The sequence below is a fragment of the Dysidea avara genome, chromosome 9 (genome assembly GCF_963678975.1).
Source record: "Dysidea avara chromosome 9, odDysAvar1.4, whole genome shotgun sequence".
NCBI lineage: Eukaryota > Metazoa > Porifera > Demospongiae > Dictyoceratida > Dysideidae > Dysidea > Dysidea avara.
In genome coordinates, this window is record NC_089280.1 from 29,065,016 (window position 1) to 29,084,905 (window position 19,890).

The 19,890-nt window shown below is 38.9% G+C and overlaps 1 long non-coding RNA gene across 1 annotated transcript; it reads left to right on the forward strand.

Moving 5' to 3' along the window:
• Window positions 1-5,138: 5,138 nt before the first annotated feature.
• LOC136267161 (uncharacterized) lies at window positions 5,139-13,353 on the forward strand. Its single transcript, XR_010706547.1, has 3 exons — window positions 5,139-5,441; window positions 11,538-11,609; window positions 12,774-13,353. It is a non-coding gene; the product is annotated as an uncharacterized lncRNA (long non-coding RNA).
• Window positions 13,354-19,890: the final 6,537 nt, after the last annotated feature.

Consider the following 19,890-nt stretch of genomic DNA (forward strand, 5'->3'; position numbering starts at 1 on the left):
GAATTAAGAAAGATAACTAAAACCAAAGATTTTCTTGTGCACAACTAAAACTATAACTAAAACTAAAACAACAAAGGCAATATAACCATAACTAAAACTATAACTAAAATGAATTAAGAAGGATTACTATAACTAAAACTAAAATTATTGCAGAAACTAGCTATGACTATAACTATAAAACTAATTTAAAACTCTTTACTAAAACACTGAACACTATGTTGCTCAGATCGCTGCACGTATAAGTTCACATATGTTCTACAGGTGGAACAAAGCACAGAATGAAACTGTACTGCTATATGTAGCATCCAAACATCAATATAATTATGCTATAGTTTGTGACCTGAAGGTGGTTTAGTTAGCTATAAAAGTACTTTTAGTAAGACAAATATGTATTAGTTAACTATAACTAAAACAATAACTAAAAACAAATCCGTGTTATAACTAAAACTAAATCTATAACTAAAAAGAATTGGAAAAGATTACTAAAACTATAACTAACACTAAAATATTTTCTTATGTACAACTAAAACTATAACTAAAATATTTTCACATTTTAAACTAAAACTATAACTAAAAATAAAATAACACAGAGAATATAACCATAGCTAAATCAATAACTAAAAGGAATTATGAAAAATTACTATAACTAAAACTAATTATTATTGACGAAACTGACTATGACTATTACTAAAACTAAAAGTCCTTACTTAAAACAACACTAGCTCATAGTTTCTAGTGGTAATTAGGTTTATTTTCCACTTTTTATGAATTTTTATTTTAAATCAATGAAAAGGGTGGGTTGGTCAGGCCTGTGAAACAACTAATCAAATTTGTAGACTAGTTGCTCAATCCTTTGAGACCCTACCAAAATCATTGGACTTATATCCATTCATGCACTTGTACATGTACGTGCTCTTTGGGTATTGTAATATAATAATTGCAGGGTTTGAAAATACATGGTACATCTCAACCTACACTGGCTTACGACTAGCTAATAGAATACCCAATGATTGGTGATTCTTTCATAAATTATCACACAACTAAAGTTCCCTGCAGTGTACTGTGATCAAGAGTTCACATAGCTAATACACTGAATTCAACTAAGCTTTTAGTGTTAATCCTGCTTCAGTAACCATTTGGCAGGTTCCTAGTGGAATAGTGAAATACTTTTAATGTTCCCTAACTCTTGGGCAGTATCTTGCTGTGATGATTAGCCAGGTAACATCACGTGATTTGGTTTCCTGCTTCATCCTTATCAAAGCTATTAAAACACACCTTAATACGAACCTCACTCTTTATAGACTCATCATTACAACTGTTCTCGTTGCTAGCTCCATGCAATAGTAGCGTTACTTCTAGACCTTCTCACACCATATGTTGTCACTGTTGCAGCCTGATGCTTCTGTCGAATCGAGTCTATGTCTTCAACGTAGCCTTCAAAATACTGGCCCACTCAATTTAGACCACTTCTCCAATCCGGATCGCTCATGACTAACTGAAGATGACAGATGTTGTTGCGCTTATCTGCCTTGAATGAATATTAGTAGTTACCGCGAGTGTTACCACATTGTGCAGCCGGCAGAAACATTACGTAATAACCGGAAGTCACATGATCACACCTCATCAAGTTGCGTGAACTTAGCCTCTCCCACGAGTTGCCTTGTCGACAATCTCGCCATGAGGCTAGGATTTTGCTGCTACTTAGAACTTTTCGGTGAATTTGCACTGCACACCTCTAAAAAAACCTAGAGTCATTAATCGATTCCCGGACGAATTTATATCCGGACACCTGTAGCGACCAAACAAACGGTTCCATAGCCCTGATATTTGCAGCATAGGAGGACATAATATGCATTGGCACTTTACATACCAAAAATCACTCCAATCGGTTGAAGTAGGTAGGAATACGAAGTCCAAATGTCCGTCCGGAAAAACGATCGATTACCAGCCAAAAAAAATCTATATATCCGGACAACAGCTCATAATTCCACAAGGAAAGAACCGATTGCCGCTAAACTCTAGTATATATAACTTTAGTCCATGTTAGTACCATGATAAAAATTTGGAGTCTGAAATGTACACAAACTGGCAGATTCAGCTGGCTAAAGTTCACCTACTCCAACGACAACTATTTCCGGACACTTCATAACTAGCAACTATAAGTTACTTTAATGCATCTGCAGCCAGACCCGTAGCCAGTGAGTCCTGAAGAACCGCCTTCTTGGAGAAAAGGTCCACAATTTAGATAAAAAAGGTTCTCAATGTCAGCAAAAGGTCCAATTTTGGTAGCTATACGAGTCCAAAATTTCAGTAGAAAAGTCCATCAGCTGCAGATCAAGACACACGATAGTGTGTTGTGCGGCCCAAGAAGCCGGCGCGCCATACCGTGAGTATATTGACAGGAAGAAAGAAAACGTCATTTTCACACATTTGTATCTCGGTGATACCTCATCCGATTGGAACCAAATTTGCTGCAGAGTTGCCCGCCAGCTAGGGGGAGTCTACATTCCAAATTTGAAGGAAATCACTCAAGCCATTTCTGAGATACGAGTGGCAAAAGTTTCGTTTTTATCTTCTTTGTCTTTTCGCACACTTGCAAAAATTGCTATAAAACGCAAACGCGTACTCCAATCGCCTTGAAATTTGGCACACAGAAGGGGAGTCCAAAGGCGAATCTTAGCATCAAATTCGGTGCAAATCCGGTGAATGATTCAGGAGTTATGACCGATTATTCGCGTAAAACAAGATCGATTTGTTGTCACGCCTACAGGGTAAACCGCTTCATGGAATGAGTAGAAAATTTCTATGTAGATGGTGTAGCCATCGTAGGAGTGCCTTTTGGTGGTTTGAAAGGAATCGAGATAAAGACCACGGAGATATGACACAAAACCCAACCTGTGTCACAATTACGCGATCGATTTTTAGGAATAAAAAAAGTATTAGTTTTCACGCCTACTAGGCAAACCGCTTAGAGCAATGAGCTGAAAATCGGTGTATAGCTGGAATAATCTTCATTGAAAGTCCTTGCAGTAGTATAGAAGAATTGGATTACAAACCACTGAGTTATGATTCGAAAGCCAACTCCGTGTAGCAAATGCGAGATCGAGATACTCTAATAGAACAGTCACCCTAATAGAGCATTCAGCTAATTTATTTACTCCATTATAGAATTCTATTACCATATTCTGTAGGGAGTTCAGCTGCAAACAGTTAATCTTATAGACAGTTCAGCAAGAAGCAAGTCACCCTATAGAGAGTTCAGCTACAAATATTTTTATTTATTTATTTATTATTACTTTATGGCAAGTATGCCAAGGGTCTGCAAACAACTGGTGCTTGCAGCCTAAAAACACAAGTTATATATACATTATAATTACTTTAACTAATTATAACTTAGCTATAGTGTTTGAAAGTTTGATGGTGACGAGAGATCATGACATTTGCTGCACGGACATAGATAATGGTAGGTACAGTGATTGTCATCGTCAAAATGAGCTACAAAATGATTCCACATAAATTTCTTTAGTTTAGCCTTGATGGTTGCAATTAATAAATTGGTATTGATTACAGGAAGAGCATTCCACAAGCTAGGAAAGCGATGGAAATAAGAGTTTCTATTTAAGTTAGTAATATGGAGACGATGTTTGAGTTTATTATGTGTAGAGGATCTGGTGTGACCATGAGTAAATGTAATCCCATCTAAAAACAGCTTATAGCTGTAAAAAAGTGCGCGTCCAAGTAAAGCAGAGTTAACTGCAACAAAAAGTAATGATATCATAATGCGGCCATGTGCGAGGTGTGCAAGTTGTAAAATTAATATTAGCTAATCAGATAATACAATGTTATTGTTAAAGTGTTAATGAGAACTATGTGATGCTGCTATTTTTTAAGTGTGTGAGCATCTTCATAAATGCCACATAAATTTAATTCTCAATAAAGCAATGTGTATAGATTCTCTGATAGTAATAAATAGTTTGAGTTTGGCCGCCTTTCCTGTATACAGCAATGCTACGAACAAAGGAAAGGTGGCCAAACTCAAACTATTTATTACTATCAGAGAATCTATACACATTGCTTTATTGAGAATTAAATTTATGTGGCATTTATGAAGATGCTCACACACTTAAAAACTAGCAGCATTACATAGTTCTCATTAACACTTTAACAATAACATTGTATTATCTGATTAGCTAATATTAATTTTACAACTTGCACACCTCGCACATGGCCGCATTATGATATCATTACTTTTTGTTGCAGTTAACTCTGCTTTACTTGGACGCGCACTTTTTTTACAGCTATAAGCTGTTTTTGGATGGGATTTCAATACTTTTTGTTAGAATAAGCAATGCACTGTTGATAACAGTAGGTGAGTTTCTATGGTTATGACAGAAACCCCAGATTACCGTGACAGAATATTAAAATATAACTGTAATTTTAGTGGCCAGGGCCGCCCACATTGGGGGTAACTGGGGTATTTTTCCCCCTACCACAGCCCGAAAGGGGCCACTTGAATACCTGTATAATTAAAGAAAGATCGATATACTCTAATAGAGCAGTCAGGATTTAGACCCTTCCTTGCCCCTGGGCCCCTCTTTAACTCTTTTCCCTGGGCCCTCTAATTTCTCTCGACGGCCCTGTTAGTGGCATGCAACTGCAGTCAACTAACACCCATTTTAACTAGTAAACCCTTAACAACACTTTGCCTTTCATCTTGTACTGCATTGAAACGATCAAGATACTTTATTAGAGCAGTCACAAAACAGCTGTAACACAGCAATCAATATTTAGCATAGTTACAACTTCTGCTTAGCATCGGATTGTATACCGTACGCAAGGAAATTTTGACGTCAAAAAAATTTGACGAATTCACAATTGTGCAGATTTGACGAATTAAAAGTTGACGAAATGCTTGGACTTGCCTAAGCGCCTTCAAAATGTATTTACTAAAGACTGGTTTTATGTGCTTTTGCACAGCACAAAGTACAGAGGCGCTTAATCAGTTAAAGTTTGACGAATTAAATATTGACGATTCGTACTGATTCGTCAAATTCGTCAAATGTTTTTGACGTCAAAATTTCCTTGCGTACGGTAGTTTAAATTACTAGCTACTTACACACTTTACAATATAAAAATATGGCACTTGTAGAAATGTGACTGTTCTATTAGAGTATCTCGATCTACTTCAAGCATTGACTAATTCAAGTGAAGAAGCTATGCCCCTGCCAAGAGATCTTGTGAAATGAAATGAGAATAGTAAAGAAAAGGCAAGTATGTACAGAGACAATAGAGGGGCGCATAATTATGTCCTGTTGTAAATAAACGCCTTTAAAATTTATATTACTACTAAATAAACGCACCAGAATAGGCTTGTGTGGCTGTTGTCTCCAAGGTTGTCTCATTACTTGTCTTTTCGTGTTGAAGGGATTTAGTGGCAATTGGTGAGTTTAACTATACACGTATTTGTGTTGTAAAACTTACTTGTAAAAAGGCGATTAGCACATATCATGATAAACATGTATTTGTCACAGTAGAGTCTCTCACGAAGTCACGATTATTACGAGACATTGGACCAGGGTAAAAAATTTAATGCTATATTTAGAGGTTGTAGCGTTTGTATATCTTAGTATCTTAATAAATAATCCCCCATGATCACTAATCACTAATAGTACAGTGAAAACTGGTCATTATTCAGGCCGTAGGGACAAAATTTTCTGACCTTGCCTTTTAAAGAGGTGGCTGCATTATGCAGCCTTAAAAAAAGTTAAGAAGCATGCTGTTCTAACTGGCTATAGGGATGGATTTAGTGTATGACAGCGTATGAGACAGTGAGTGCTGGCAGCAAGGGGGCAGCCAATCTGTTAGAGCACCAAAAGCACTGCTTCAGACATAGGCAGTTGACTGTCAGCCCCAAGTGTAAAAAGTTTCACTATTGGTCCTTATAAGCTCCTGATGAAGAAAGTGATGAAGTCATTATCCATAGGATATATTTTTCAGAGTATCCATTTCAGTTCTACAATATAGTAGCCAAGCATAAGATGAACATAACACAGCATTCCAGTAGTTTAGTGGTGACCACAACACTGCCTGAGTTAAACTGTGGTGAGATTTGAGACTACCAGAAGCCCTGGAATGTCTTCAACACATGAAATACCAAATATCTAATGCCTGGCTTTCATCCACAGTGGACCTGTCTTGGTGGCCACTTGTACAGAAGGGAAACAGCTGCCACACAGTCTTGCGAGCAAAACAGCTAGTTGACACACCCCTTAATTATCAATTTGTAAAATCTTTAGCAAAATTGGGTGTGCGAGCAAGTGCGATGTGGCAGTGCCGTGTATATGGTTGCTGCCTAGCAGTGACACATCATGAGTATTGAAGTCACAATGCGTTACTGTATCATCCATCTAAATACAATCTAATCAAAAACAGCCAAGCTGTAAAAAAAGGTGCGGCCCCCATAAAGGCCATGGTGAAAAAAGATGTGAAATCCAAGGTGGCGGCCAAGAAATGGCTGTGATGGTAGGTTAATGGTTACATTTTAATAACAACAATTCAGGTGAATTTGGTGCCAAGACCAAGCGGCACAAAATTCACCTGAATTGTCGTTATTAAAATGTAACCATTAACCTACCATCACAGCCATTTCTTGGCCGCCACCTTGGATTTCACATCTTTTTTCACCATGGCCTTTATGGGGGCCGCACCTTTTTTTACAGCTTGGCTGTTTTTGATTAGATATCACTTCTTTTTGTATTTGTATACTGCAAAGCCGGCCTATGGCTGGCTTTGGGGCTTTTTTAACCCATGTGTTTTTTTCTTTACCACAGGAAGAAGAAAAGAACTTAAAGAAGAATTTTAGTACTTCAATTATTTTTGATTTTATTAGTAATTATACAAATTATATACATATATTTATTACATGCTCATTATTCCCCACAGGATTTTTTTGCAGCTGATCTCTCTACTGGGTGACTTGAAATGTAGCTGAACTATATACAGGATGGTTTCTTTGTAGCTGAACTCTCTGTAACAGGTGATTTGTTTGCAGCTAAACTCTCTACATGGTGGTGTCTTTATAGCCGAACTCTCTACATGATGGTTTCTTTGTAGCTGAACTCTCTATAAGCTGACTTTGTCTAGCTGAACTCTCTACAGGGTGATTTTTTGTAGCTGAACTCTCTGCAGGGTGATTTGTTTGCAGCTGAACTCTCTACATGATGGTTTCTTTGTAGCTGAACTCTCTACAAGGTGACTTCGTCCAGTTGATCTCTCTACGGGGTGATTTGTTTCTAGCTGAACTCTCTACAGGTGATTTGTTTGCAGCTAAACTCTCTACATGGTGGTTTCTTTGTAGCTGAACTCCCTACATGATGGTTTCTTTGTAGCTGAACTCTCTACAAGGTAACTTCTTCTCTACAGGGTGATTTGTTGTAGTTGAATTCTCTACTAGGTGGTTTGTATGAGGCTGAACTCTCTACATGGCGGTTTCTTTGTAGCTGAACTCTCTACAGAGTGATTTGTTTGCAGCTGAACTCTCTACATGATGGTTTCTTTGTAACTGAACACTCTACAAGGTGACTTCTTCTAGCATGATTTTTCTACAGGATGAATTGTTGTAGCTGAACTATCTACAAGGTAATTTCTTCTAGCTGATCTCTATACAGGGTGATTTGTTTGTAGCTGAACTCTCTGCAGGGTGATTTGTTTGCAGCTGAACTCTCTACATGATGGTTTCTTTGTAGCTGAACTCTCTACAAGGTGACTTCGTCCAGTTGATCTCTCTACGGGGTGATTTGTTTCTAGCTGAACTCTCTACATTTGAATTGTTTGCAGCTAAACTCTCTACATGGTGGTTTCTTTGTAGCTGAACTCTCTACAAGGTAACTTCTTCTCTACAGGGTGATTTGTTGTAGTTGAATTCTCTACTAGGTGGTTTGTATGAGGCTGAACTCTCTACATGGCGGTTTCTTTGTAGCTGAACTCTCTACAGAGTGATTTGTTTGCAGCTGAACTCTCTACATGATGGTTTCTTTGTAACTGAACACTCTACAAGGTGACTTCTTCTAGCATGATTTTTCTACAGGATGAATTGTTGTAGCTGAACTATCTACAAGGTAATTTCTTCTAGCTGATCTCTATACAGGGTGATTTATTTGTAGTTGAATTCTGTACAGGTGGTTTCTTTGTAGCTGAACTCTGTACATGATGGTTTCTTTGTAGCTAAACTCTTTACAAGGTGACTTCTTCTAGCTGAACTCTCTACGGGGTAATTTCTTTGTAGCTGAACTCTCTATATGATGGTTTCTTTGTAAATGAACTCTCTACAAGGTGAATTCTTCTACCTGATCTCTCTACAGGGTGATTTGTTTGTAACTGAACTCTGTACAAGTGCATTTTTGTGGGTGATCTCACTGCAGGTTGATTTGTTTGTAACTGAACTCACTAAAGGGTGATTTTGCTTGTAGCTGAACTCCTTGCATTGTATCTAGTTTCTAGCTGATCTCTCTACAGGGTGATTTGTTTGTAGCTGATCTCTCTACAAGTTGATTTGTGTGTAGCTGATCTCTCTGCAGGTTGATTAATTTGCAGCCGACCTCTCTACAAGGTAATTTGTTTGTAGCTGAACTGTCTATAAAGTGATTTATTTGTAGCTGATCTCTCTGCAGGTTGATTTGTTTTAGCTGAACTCTCTACAGGGTGATTTACTTGTAGCTGAACTCCTTACATTGTGACTAGCTTCTAGCTGATCTCTCTACAGGGTGATTTGTTTGTAGCTGATCTCTCTACAAGTTGATTTGTGTGTAGCTGATCTTTCTACTGGTTGATTTGTTTGTAGCCGATCTCTCTACAGGGTAATTTGTTTGTAGCTGAACTCTGTACAAGGTACTTTTTTGTAGGTGATCTCACTGCAGGTTGATTTGTTTGTAGCTGAACTCACTAAAGGGTGATTTGCTTGTAGCTGAACTCCTTACATTGTGTCCAGTTTCTAGCTGATCTCTCTACAGAGTGATTTGTTTGTAGCTGAACTCTCTATAAGGTGATTTATTTGTAGCTGAACTCCTTACATTGTGTGTAGTTTCTAGCTGATCTCTCTACAGGGTGATTTGTTTGTAATTGATCTCTCTACAAGTTGATTTGTGTGTAGCTGATCTCTCTGTAGGTTGATTTGTTTGTAGCCGATCTCTCTATAGGGTAATTTGTTTGTAGCTGAACTCTCTATAAGGTGATTTGTTTGTAGTTGATCTCTCTGCAGGTTGATTTGTTTTAGCTGAACTCTCTACAGGCTGATTTGTTTGTAGCCGATCTCTCTACAGGGTAATTTGTTTGTAGCTGAACTCTCTACAAGTTGATTTGTGTGAAGCTGATCTCTCTGCAGGTTGATTTGTTTGTAGCCGATCTCTCTACATGGCAATTTGTTTGTAGCTGATCTCTCTACAGGGTGATTTTTTTTGTAGCTGACCTCTCTTCAGGGTGATTTGTTTCTAGCTGATCTCTCTACAGGGTGATTTTTTGTAGCTGACCTCTCTTCAGGGTGATTTGTTTCTAGCTGATTGCTCTACAGGTTGATTTGTTTGTAGATGAACTCTCTACAGGGTAATTTGCTTGTAGCTGAACTCCTTACTTTGTGTCTAGTTTGTAGCTGATCTCTCTACAGGGTGATTTGTTTGTAGCTGATCTCTCTACAAGTTGATTTGTGTGTATATAGCTGATCTCTCTGCAGGTTGATTTGTTTGTAGCCGATCTCTCTACAGGTAATCTGTTTGTAGCTGAACTCTCTATAAGGTGATTTGTTTGTAGCTGATCTCTCTGCAGGTTGATTTGTTTTAGCTGAACTCTCTACAGGGTGATTGCTTGTAGCTGAACTCCTTACATTGTGTCTAGTTTCTAGCTGATGTCTCTACAGGGTGATTTTTTGTAGCTGAACTCTCTTCAGGGTGGTTTGTTTCTAGCTGATCTCTCTACAGGTAGATTTGTGTTGATTTGTTCATTGCTGATCGCTCTAAAGGTAATTGATTTGTTGCAGTTGAACACCCTGCAAAGTGTTTTGTTTGTAGCTGATCACTCTAAAGGGAAATTTGTTTGTAGCTGAACTCTCTCCACAGTGACTTATGTGTAGCAGAATTCTGTGTAACTGAATTCTCTAGAGAGTGACTTAATTGTAGCTGAATTCTCTACACAGTGCATGACTTGTTTATAGCTGAACTTTGTTCAGTGTGACTTGTAATGTTCTGAATCTCTATAGTGGTATATTTGCTTAACTCTCCACATGGTGACTGTCTTCTTGCTGAACTGTCTATAAGATTAACTGTTTGCAGCTGAACTCCCTACAGAATAACTTGTGATGTAATAAAATTCTATAATGGAGTAAATAAATTAGCCGAATGCTGTATTAGGGTGACTGTTCTATTAGAGTATCTCGATCTCGCATTTGCTACACGGAGTTGGCTTTCGAATCATAACTCAGTGGTTTGTAATCCGATTCTTCTGTACTACTGCAAGAACTTTCTATGAAGATTATTCCAGCTATACACCGATTTTCAGCTCATTGCTCTAAGCGGTTTGCCTAGTAGGCGTGAAAACTAATACTTTTTTATTCATAAAAATCGATCGCGTAATTGTGACACAGGTTGGGTTTTGTGTCATATCTCCGTGGTCTTTATCTCGATTCCTTTCAAACCACCAAAAGGCACTCCTACGATGGTTATTCCATCTACATAGCAATTTTCAACTCATTCCATGAAGCGGTTTACCCTGTAGGCGTGACAACAAATCGATCTTGTTTTACGCGAATAATCGGTCATAACTCCTGAACCATTCATCAGATTTGTACCAAATTTGATGCTAGGATTCGCCTTTGGACTCCCTTTCTGTGTGCCAAATTTCAAAGCGATCGGAGTACGCGTTTGCGTGTTATAGCAATTTTTGCAAGTGTGCGAAAAGACGAAGAAGAAGGAAAAAAAAACGAAGAAAAAAAACCAAACTTTGGCAGCTCGTATCTCGGAAATGGCTGGAGCGATTTCCTTCAAATTTGGAATGTAGACTCCCGTGGCTGCCGGGCAACTGTGTAGCAAATTTGGTTCCAATCAGATAAGTGATCACCGAGATACAAAGGTGTGAAAATGACGTTTTCGTTCTTCCTGTCAATATACTCACGGTGTGGCGCGCCGGCTTCTTGGGCCGCACGACACACTACCGTGTGTCTTGATCTCTGAATGTGTCATTTTGTGTAGAGAGCAATCTTCCACAAGAAGTGACCCTCAGGTTTCAGTGTATATTGTTAACCATTAATATTGTTCACAATATTGTGAACTATATGTACAGTGAAACCTCACTTAGTGGCCACCTCTTTAATAAGACCACCTCATTATATTGGCCACCTCTAGTAGGTCCCAAATATAGCTAAGCATTACTTATGACCTCATTAATAAGGCCACCTTGTTATTCAGGCCAAATTTTTTGGTTTCACAGCCTGCCATATTAATGAGGTTTCATTGTACTTATGTGAATTTTTATTTTTCGTAACTTTTCTTCAGGTTTACTGATGGGCACTATGAAGCATTGTTGACTGGTACGTGTATATTGTGGTGACTTGAAATGCTAAAACAGTACGTAGCATGTCTTGTATGTACATGTAATGTGTTGTAATGTGTCCACACATCCACACATCTTAGAAATAAATATAATTGTATTCTCTATAAATAGTCAGTTCCATTGTGCCACTGGGCCATAAGTTGGTTGAATATGGATCATCCAGGGCACTTGAGTCACATTTTGGCCTGGCCAAGTGGATCTCATCCACTGACAGAATATGTGACCAGATTTTACAGAACCAATCCAAATCGCACATCAGGCAAAATCAAACTAACACCACCAGTGGATAGCTACACTATCGTACTACAAGTTTTGACCCTCAGCACTACTCAAACTACACGAGGCTGGTTTTTACACACGTCTTTTCTGGGTGGTGTGGAGTGCTCAAATGGCGGTTTCAGGCCTTGTAAAGGACCTGGCTTGGCAAGAATCAGTGGTTTACTGGTGGACAGCCTTATAATGTTGGCCAGACGTGTTCTCTGTTGATTTTACTACATATCAGCCACTAAGGAGCCAGCACAGCCCTGTATTCTCGTGTCTAGACTCCAATCGTGGTCTGCCTCCATTTTGAGGTCTATCTCTTGCCCTCCCCGCCACCCCCCAGCCTCCACCCCTTTGTGAGCACTCGTGATACTACTTCGCTCGTCCAACTACTCAGACTTCCTATCTTATTTGGCGGGAAACTGTACAAGCAGCTCCAAGTACTGGAAGTGGCTTGAAAGGTAACAGATTGATGCATCTTTTGTGTAAATTTCATACGCATGCTTGCTATCCCTGGCGAGTTATGCTGGCTTCAATTCTTTAAAACCGTTTATCTTGAAACTTCTAATGTGCGATTTGGATCGTTTTTCCAAAATCCAGTCACATATACAGGATCAGATCACGTGTATAAATTACGGTGGAACTTGTTTATTGCCACCTTCACTCATTCAGCAGGTAACAGTGTATAAATTCTCAATTGGAATTGGCTTTTCAAGAGTGGTTGTCTTTCTATACTAGTGGCCATTAAGACAGGTTGTACTGATAGAGTGTACATACTAGAGATGCAACAATATCCTCCACTTAGTGTCGTTTGATAGTGATGCAATGGAGACTATGTATTATTGCATTTAAATACTATACTATTATATTGCAACTCTAGCACGTATTTATAACAGGAATGTTTGTTAACTGTTTAGACACACTGGAGCCACACCCACTCATCTGGATTCTACAAATGGAGTCATACCAACTTGTTGTCATCATACTTACTCGTTACTCCCATTGTGTTTGGATGAATATACATGCCGTCATGTGAGACTTGCTACCATGGCGGGCCACTGGAAAACATTTGCATAGCAGTTATATTACAGTCATTATTGTACAATTCTTACATTATTGTTGTGAAAAATGTTTGGTATTCATGTGTCTCCTCTGTATGTTGTAATTACATGTGTAATTTTGTGTGGGGGTGCTATAAAATGCAATAATGCATGGTGACAATTGTATTAGGCGATTTTGCACACTTCCTTTTAAGCTAGCTACATGTGCTAATTACTCACAGCTTGTGTCAACAACTGGTAACCGCAGTTGTACTCTTGTGTCATTCTTTAAGCCGCGCCCTTAGAGGACAAATTATGTGGGGGCGACTAATTTCAAAACGAAGGATGGTATGCAGCACCATAGATTATATCTATGGACTATAATCTATGGCAGCACACTTCTTGGTGGCTATATGTACTGATTAACTACATAGAGCGCCAGTTCATCAATACCCAGTGACCGCAGTTGTGCTCTGCGTCATTCTTTAAACTCCGAGTAAAATTCTTAGAGAGCAAATGACGTGGGGGCGACTAAATTCAAATTTCAAACTAGCCATTCTCGAAAACAAATGTTTCAATCTGAACGAAACTTTTAGAACAGTTTAAAGACACATTGCCCTACATGCCAAGCGAGAATTGCGGAAAACAACAATCTGGGATTTGTATTTGGCCTCTAGGTCGACTGAGGACGACTGAAATTTCGTTTGGTGCTGAAATCACGACTGTAGGTAGGCATTCCAGCCCGATTTTTAAATTTTGGGAAAATGGACTTTTTACATGCTCAATAGAGTATTGATTGTTGATCTCAGAAATATATAGTTTTTTGGGTTAGAATTAACTACTTTGGCACGCACAGTGCTTTAAAACTGAAAAAAAGGTACATTTTTCTTCAGAGCTCCCCATACATTTTAAAGGGAAAAATAGCACAATTGAATCAGGAAGCCATCTAGCAATCTGGACTGTCTTGAAACTGCACTTGCTTCTAGCTGCAAGTTTGTACATGCAATGAGAGTAACTTCAAATCATTGTGTTATCGGATCTCAGTGATCTTTGTATGTTTTGCGGTGAGCAAATATGTTTCACCTAATGCACACTACTCAATACAATGGTGTATATCCATAGGTAAGTGGCTATCTCAAGTTGGTAAAAACATCAAGTTAACAACTTATAAAGGTAAACAACTAAAGTGGAGGTGCCACAATGATGCAACAATACCTAAGGTGGAGTTGTGGTTTCAATTATGGCATTGTTTGCTGACTTTGAAGTGGTTTGCATTTTTGAGCTGATGACACAGCCATCAGAAAATTGCTCTGGAGCTGAAAATTGCTAACCGGAGCGAAGTAACTACGCACTTTAAAGTAAGCACCAGTGACTACCTTCCACCCGACACTACGTTTTTTTAAGTTTTAAAGTATTCTACAGGGAGAATAAACGTCTTAATGATTAAGACAAAATATACATTACAAGCATACAGGGGCCTAGACACAGGGGTACCATGTGCTGATGGATCAGTACAGGAGCCCTGGCAAGACTTACATTAACTAAAGGTAAATTAAATTACAATACACAAAAAAAAAAAAAAAAAAAAACTATATCTACATATATGTAATACTTAAAGTTTACCTAAGGTGGTCTAAAAGATCCCAGCCCGGGGAGGCTCTAGAATTAAAAATTCTGTAAGAACAGGACACAGCAATGCGAGCTGCCTGCTCAAACAAGGATCTTATGGTTTTCTTTGGCACTTCACAAGCAGTAGCCATTTGAGCAATTGTTTCTGGCAAAAAGTGGCCTAAACAACCAATTTCAATTGGAACAAGATTGACAGTTAACCCAGAAAGCTGGAGGTCATATTGCAAGGAGCTATATCGATCTTCCTTTCTAGCTCTAGCAGCAAGAAGATGTTGCTGGGTATTAGTTGGTACTGTCAATTCGAACAAACAAATGGAATCATTAGAAACCAATACCAAGTCAGGCCTGCTGAGGGTGGAGGAAAGATTGGTTGGGATGGTACTAGGGGGGCTGGAACTAGCTAGATAACCAGGAAGGTCAGCGTAAAGTTTGAATGTTTCAGGTAAATGCTGTTGGAGCCCATGAACAAGGACCTGTAAAACTGAATCATGTCTCCAGGTATACCTGCCTTGATCTAGAGCAGCAGGACAGCCAGTCAAAATATGGTTTGTTGTGGGTTGAGGAGCTTGACAAAGAGCACATCTAGGGTCAGTAATGATGTTCCATCTGGCCAGGTTCATAGGGGTTGGTAGAGTGTCACAACCAGCACGTAGCAGGAAGGACAGCTGTTTTTCAGGGAGGCCATACATCAGTCTCTTCCACAGAGGGCAAGCTTGCTCCAGAGTTACAATATCTAAAAATTTATTTTGAACAGTTAATGGTTCCAGTTTTGACTTCCAATATTCAATGTGAGCAGAGCGTAAGTTGTGGCGAGCATGGTTCTTGAAAGTTGCAGAGTGAATGTTGGCAACTGAAGCCTTAGCAGCAGATAAACAGTCAAGGACAGTGGAAGAGATATCGGATCTGTTAGCTAAAATAGAATGTCGCAGCTCTATAATCAGTGGATCAACTGACCGTTCAATAGCCAGAATGTATGAAAGTTTGGCTGATTGCTTCAGGTGTGGTAAAAAGGGGAGATCCAACACATCCGGGTGGAAAACAGTTCCAGGAGTACAATTTCTGGGGAGGTTCAACCAATTTTTCACAAATTTCAATACTGATGACTGTGCTGAAATAATAGAAGACACGGTAAGCCTCTCAACAGCTAAATGAAAATGTAGAACAGAAGACACAAAGTTTTTTAAGATCCATATCTTATATTCTCCCCGAACAGAACACTTATCGATGGATTGTAAAAATTGTAAAATTTGTTGCTTCATGTTAGCAGAAGCTACCGATCGAGCAATAGTTGGAGAAACACCAATAGTGCGACCCAGAAACTTAGTACAATCCATACATTACAAGCCTTGAAAAGATTACAAAACAACACAAAACTTACTTATATGTAACGCGCACGACAAAACTAAGATTTTCATGATGATTATCGTGTGGACAAACCCCATAGCGAAGTTCATCCTCATTGGAGCTCAGACTACGGAGCAATCCCAAGTTGAACGCGAGTTGTTGTTTTGTGCCAGGGTTCTATTGGGGAATATACGGAGATTTTTTTTATTAAAAAATCTTGGATACTGGAATGCCTTCTGTAGGGTAATCATGTATGGTGAAATCGATGATGTGAATCTTGAGGTGATTGAGTGAATACTGAAGCGATAACAAGGCGATCAATGTTCGGAATGCACAAAGGAACGCAAGGCATACAACTGCGGTTTCGTCTAACCGCATGCGATTTTTAAAAAAAATGAAGGGCAGCTCTATAGCCACCTGTATACCGGTGGCGCTTAGAGCTACGAAAGGCTATTTCCACCGGTGGACGGTGACAGTCGGGCTACTGTCACCAAGGCGATAGCCAATCGCTGGTGGCATTGTAGCCCTGCAAGCGTTGCTCATAGTCATTAGCGCTAAGTTGTGCCAAGCCTCCGAACAATAATAGCGCGGTATGGAAAAATTACGCCGCTTGCACGTTAGTACAATTGAACCATCCGTACCTTTTATAGTAAAGGATATTAACTTCGATTGTGCAATTGAGATAGATATGTTTTGATGACGATCACCATCCCAATGAGGTACCTGATTAGTACGCGCCACCGGTGTACAGGTGCGTTAGAGCTAACCTTATGATTGTGGGTTTGAATTTATTATCAGAACTCTGGTCGTGTTGATTACTGGTATTGCAGGACTTGGTTCTGTTGTTGTAGGTGGACTATTTAAGTGAGTTGAGGCATAATTTTTACATCACTGTAACAGAAATGTGGCTCCCTATGTCAAACCACTGATAGATTTAAATCTATGAACCTGGGGTTTATAATGCACCTATCAATTTTAACCCCATACCCCCAGGGTGGGAATTTGACAATTCCTTGAACCCACTATATTAGACCCCCTGTTGGAATTCTACTATCATCTGTAAACTGAAATGAAACATTATGAAAAACTTTTCAGTGGAAAGCGTTTTACACCTGGGGGTACTTATTCTCCTCCCCAGACCATGTTGGTCTGGTGACACACAATAGAAAAAATTTGATTATAACTGACCAAATTAGTCACCATCAGAATCAAGAATGCGTTTAATGTATTCTATATATTTCATGTGACTAAAACTCATGTTTTTATCATTTCCTGTGGACAGTAGTTTTTGATGGTATTCACATTACCACTTGCAGCTTAAGCAGAAACCGCCTATCCCCAATGGAGTAGGTCATGGGCCTTGATTATGTAACATGTGATGTCATAGTAATGTTATATGGCTTTGTGTAACCCAGTCAAGTGTTTCTATTGCATGGCAACTAGACCCCTGTCTGGGCACAAGACTAGAGGATATTTTGTGGGCAAAGATCTCCCCTACATATCCCGTACTGGGGGTTATGAATGACAGGTGCATAAATGTACGGTTAAACATGAATGCAGATCAATTGTGCTCCAGTTACCAGCAGGGGGGGTAGGACAGGACCACGTGCACTACGAAGTGCTAAACAAAAGGCTAACAAAAATATTTTAATTTAGTTTTTACGTAGTAATAACAACTGTTGAAAGTAACAAATCATACAACAACTATTGTATTATGATCATTGATGATCATGGTACTGCTTCTGTTGACGTGAAAGTCATGACCACCACTAATCACCATCACTGTGTGTCTAAGTAATGGTTAGACTTCAGACCACAGGGGTCTAAGTAATTTAGTAACCCAATGGCCCTGTGTTGTGGCACCTGAGCGAAGCGAAGGCGCTACTACAGGGCCTGAGGGTTACTAAATTACTTAAACCCCTGTGGTCTGAAGTCTAAGTTATTTAGACCCTTTATGTAGTTGTTGTACCTTAACATTGTTGACAGCTGCTTGTAACAGAGAAATGTAGTGTTCATTAGTAGAAACAAGTCATTACTCCACCCATTACGGGTTTAAAATTAATTTTCAGGTGGCGATGCGTTGCCAACGCTACCAGTCCGGGTGCCGTAATAAACATGAAAGGGTCTAAGTAAACATGAAAAGGGTCTAAGTAACTTAGACACCTCCAAAATCCACCAAATTCACCACAAAAAGGGTCTAAGTAACTTAGACACCTCCAAAATCCACCAAATTCACCACCAAAAGGGTCTAATTACTTTGTAACAGCTGTGTTTTTCTGACTGTGAATCACACCATTGCAAACAACAAGCTACTGTAAGTAGAACTGAAATATGCATCGAGCCCTGTTGAGCCCCTTGCCCTACTTTTTCAACAGAGACTATTTCAGCTCACGTGAATACTTTCACTACTTACACGATTTTATTATGCGTGGATGTGGCCTTGTCCTACCCCCCCTCCAAATTACCAGGGCTTAGACTGTGCTAATATACCTGTCAATACTGCCACTTACGGGCAGTGGGGATTTGACTTTAATTCTCAATAATTTCAAGATACTTTTGAAAACAGGTTTCCTTACAGAAGGCAACCAGTTAATATTACTATTATTCAGCTTTACAGTGTCCAGCACCAAAATAAATTTGTGGTAGTCAAATGCCCTACCAGTGAAAGAAATTTTAGGTTCAAACCAGATCAAAGCACCTGCTATTACCCCCACGTTTACCTGAAAAGAAGGGAGTGTGGCTGGCTCAATAATATTGATAGGTGTATTAGCTATGCTGCCTTATCTATATTGCATGAATTTTTTTGATCCCAAAGTGGACATTAATTACAGTAGGTATTTAGTTTACCTCTAACATATTTGATGTCCTTGTGGGTATCAGTTTTTAAACTCTGCATCTTAAAACATGTCTAAAATCAGTCTAGCCTGTTCTAAGGTTGTCTTGACTCTCTGGTGGGCTTGAGTGAACCTACAACCATCATTTCACTGTAATTGTTGATATTAATTAAAAGTAGCTGAAATATGCATATTTTGTTAAATTTTATATCAAAATGCAAACAGTCACCCCAGTGCAACTTAACTTTTTCTGGCTTAAAAAAATACCATGTTTGTCTTGTGTAGTTTGCAAGTTTCCATGTACCACAACACTTCCATTCGTCAAATGATATGTGACCAACTTTCTATATCACAACAACACTACAGTGGAACCTGTTTGTTACAGTAACCTTGGGACCAGATATCAATGGCATTTATATGTATAGGTGGCTAGAGAAACCTGCACAGAACGGTCAGCAGCATTTTAGTGATTACGACTATCATAAAAAGGTAATTAATATTAAGGCGCTAACCACAACATTCCATAGAACAGTACTTAGTGTCAGTGGTACGGTTGCAAAAGAGGTCAGCTGGTTTCCAATGGCTAATAAATATGTTAAGCCTGACAGGTATGAAGTGTTCATTAAAGTATAACAATTGTGTGTAAATTAAAACAGTATACCAATGGTACATTAAGTGTTTACCGAACAAACTACCACTAGCTGATCATTATAAGGCAGTGACTGCTAAACATGGAGTCGAAGTTACATGTATGTATAGTGTATACAGAGATTCAGAGAATTTGTGACTGGCTGGTATACACATTAGACAGTTGACCGATCAATAAAGACCACAACGCATGCATTTGTATGGGAAGATATTCGGGACTTTTGTCCCTTGACTGCTATATGAGGACGACCACTTAAGTCAGGTGACCAGTAACACAGGCTCCACTGTACTAATAAATCGTTCAAAGTAAATATTTTGATGACCAAACATAACATTTCAATAAGCAAAGGAAATACAAGTAAGTTACTTAGTTTCTCTGTATTGCTGCTGTATTATACGTATAACTTAATCAATCACAACAGCATCACAGTGTTGCTCTAAGATAGTAGGTGGTGGCACCTCATCCTGAGTGGGAACAACGCTGTTGTAGTGGCTGTTGCTAAAAGACAGTTCAATGTGTCTACATCTTGTAGTTGTAC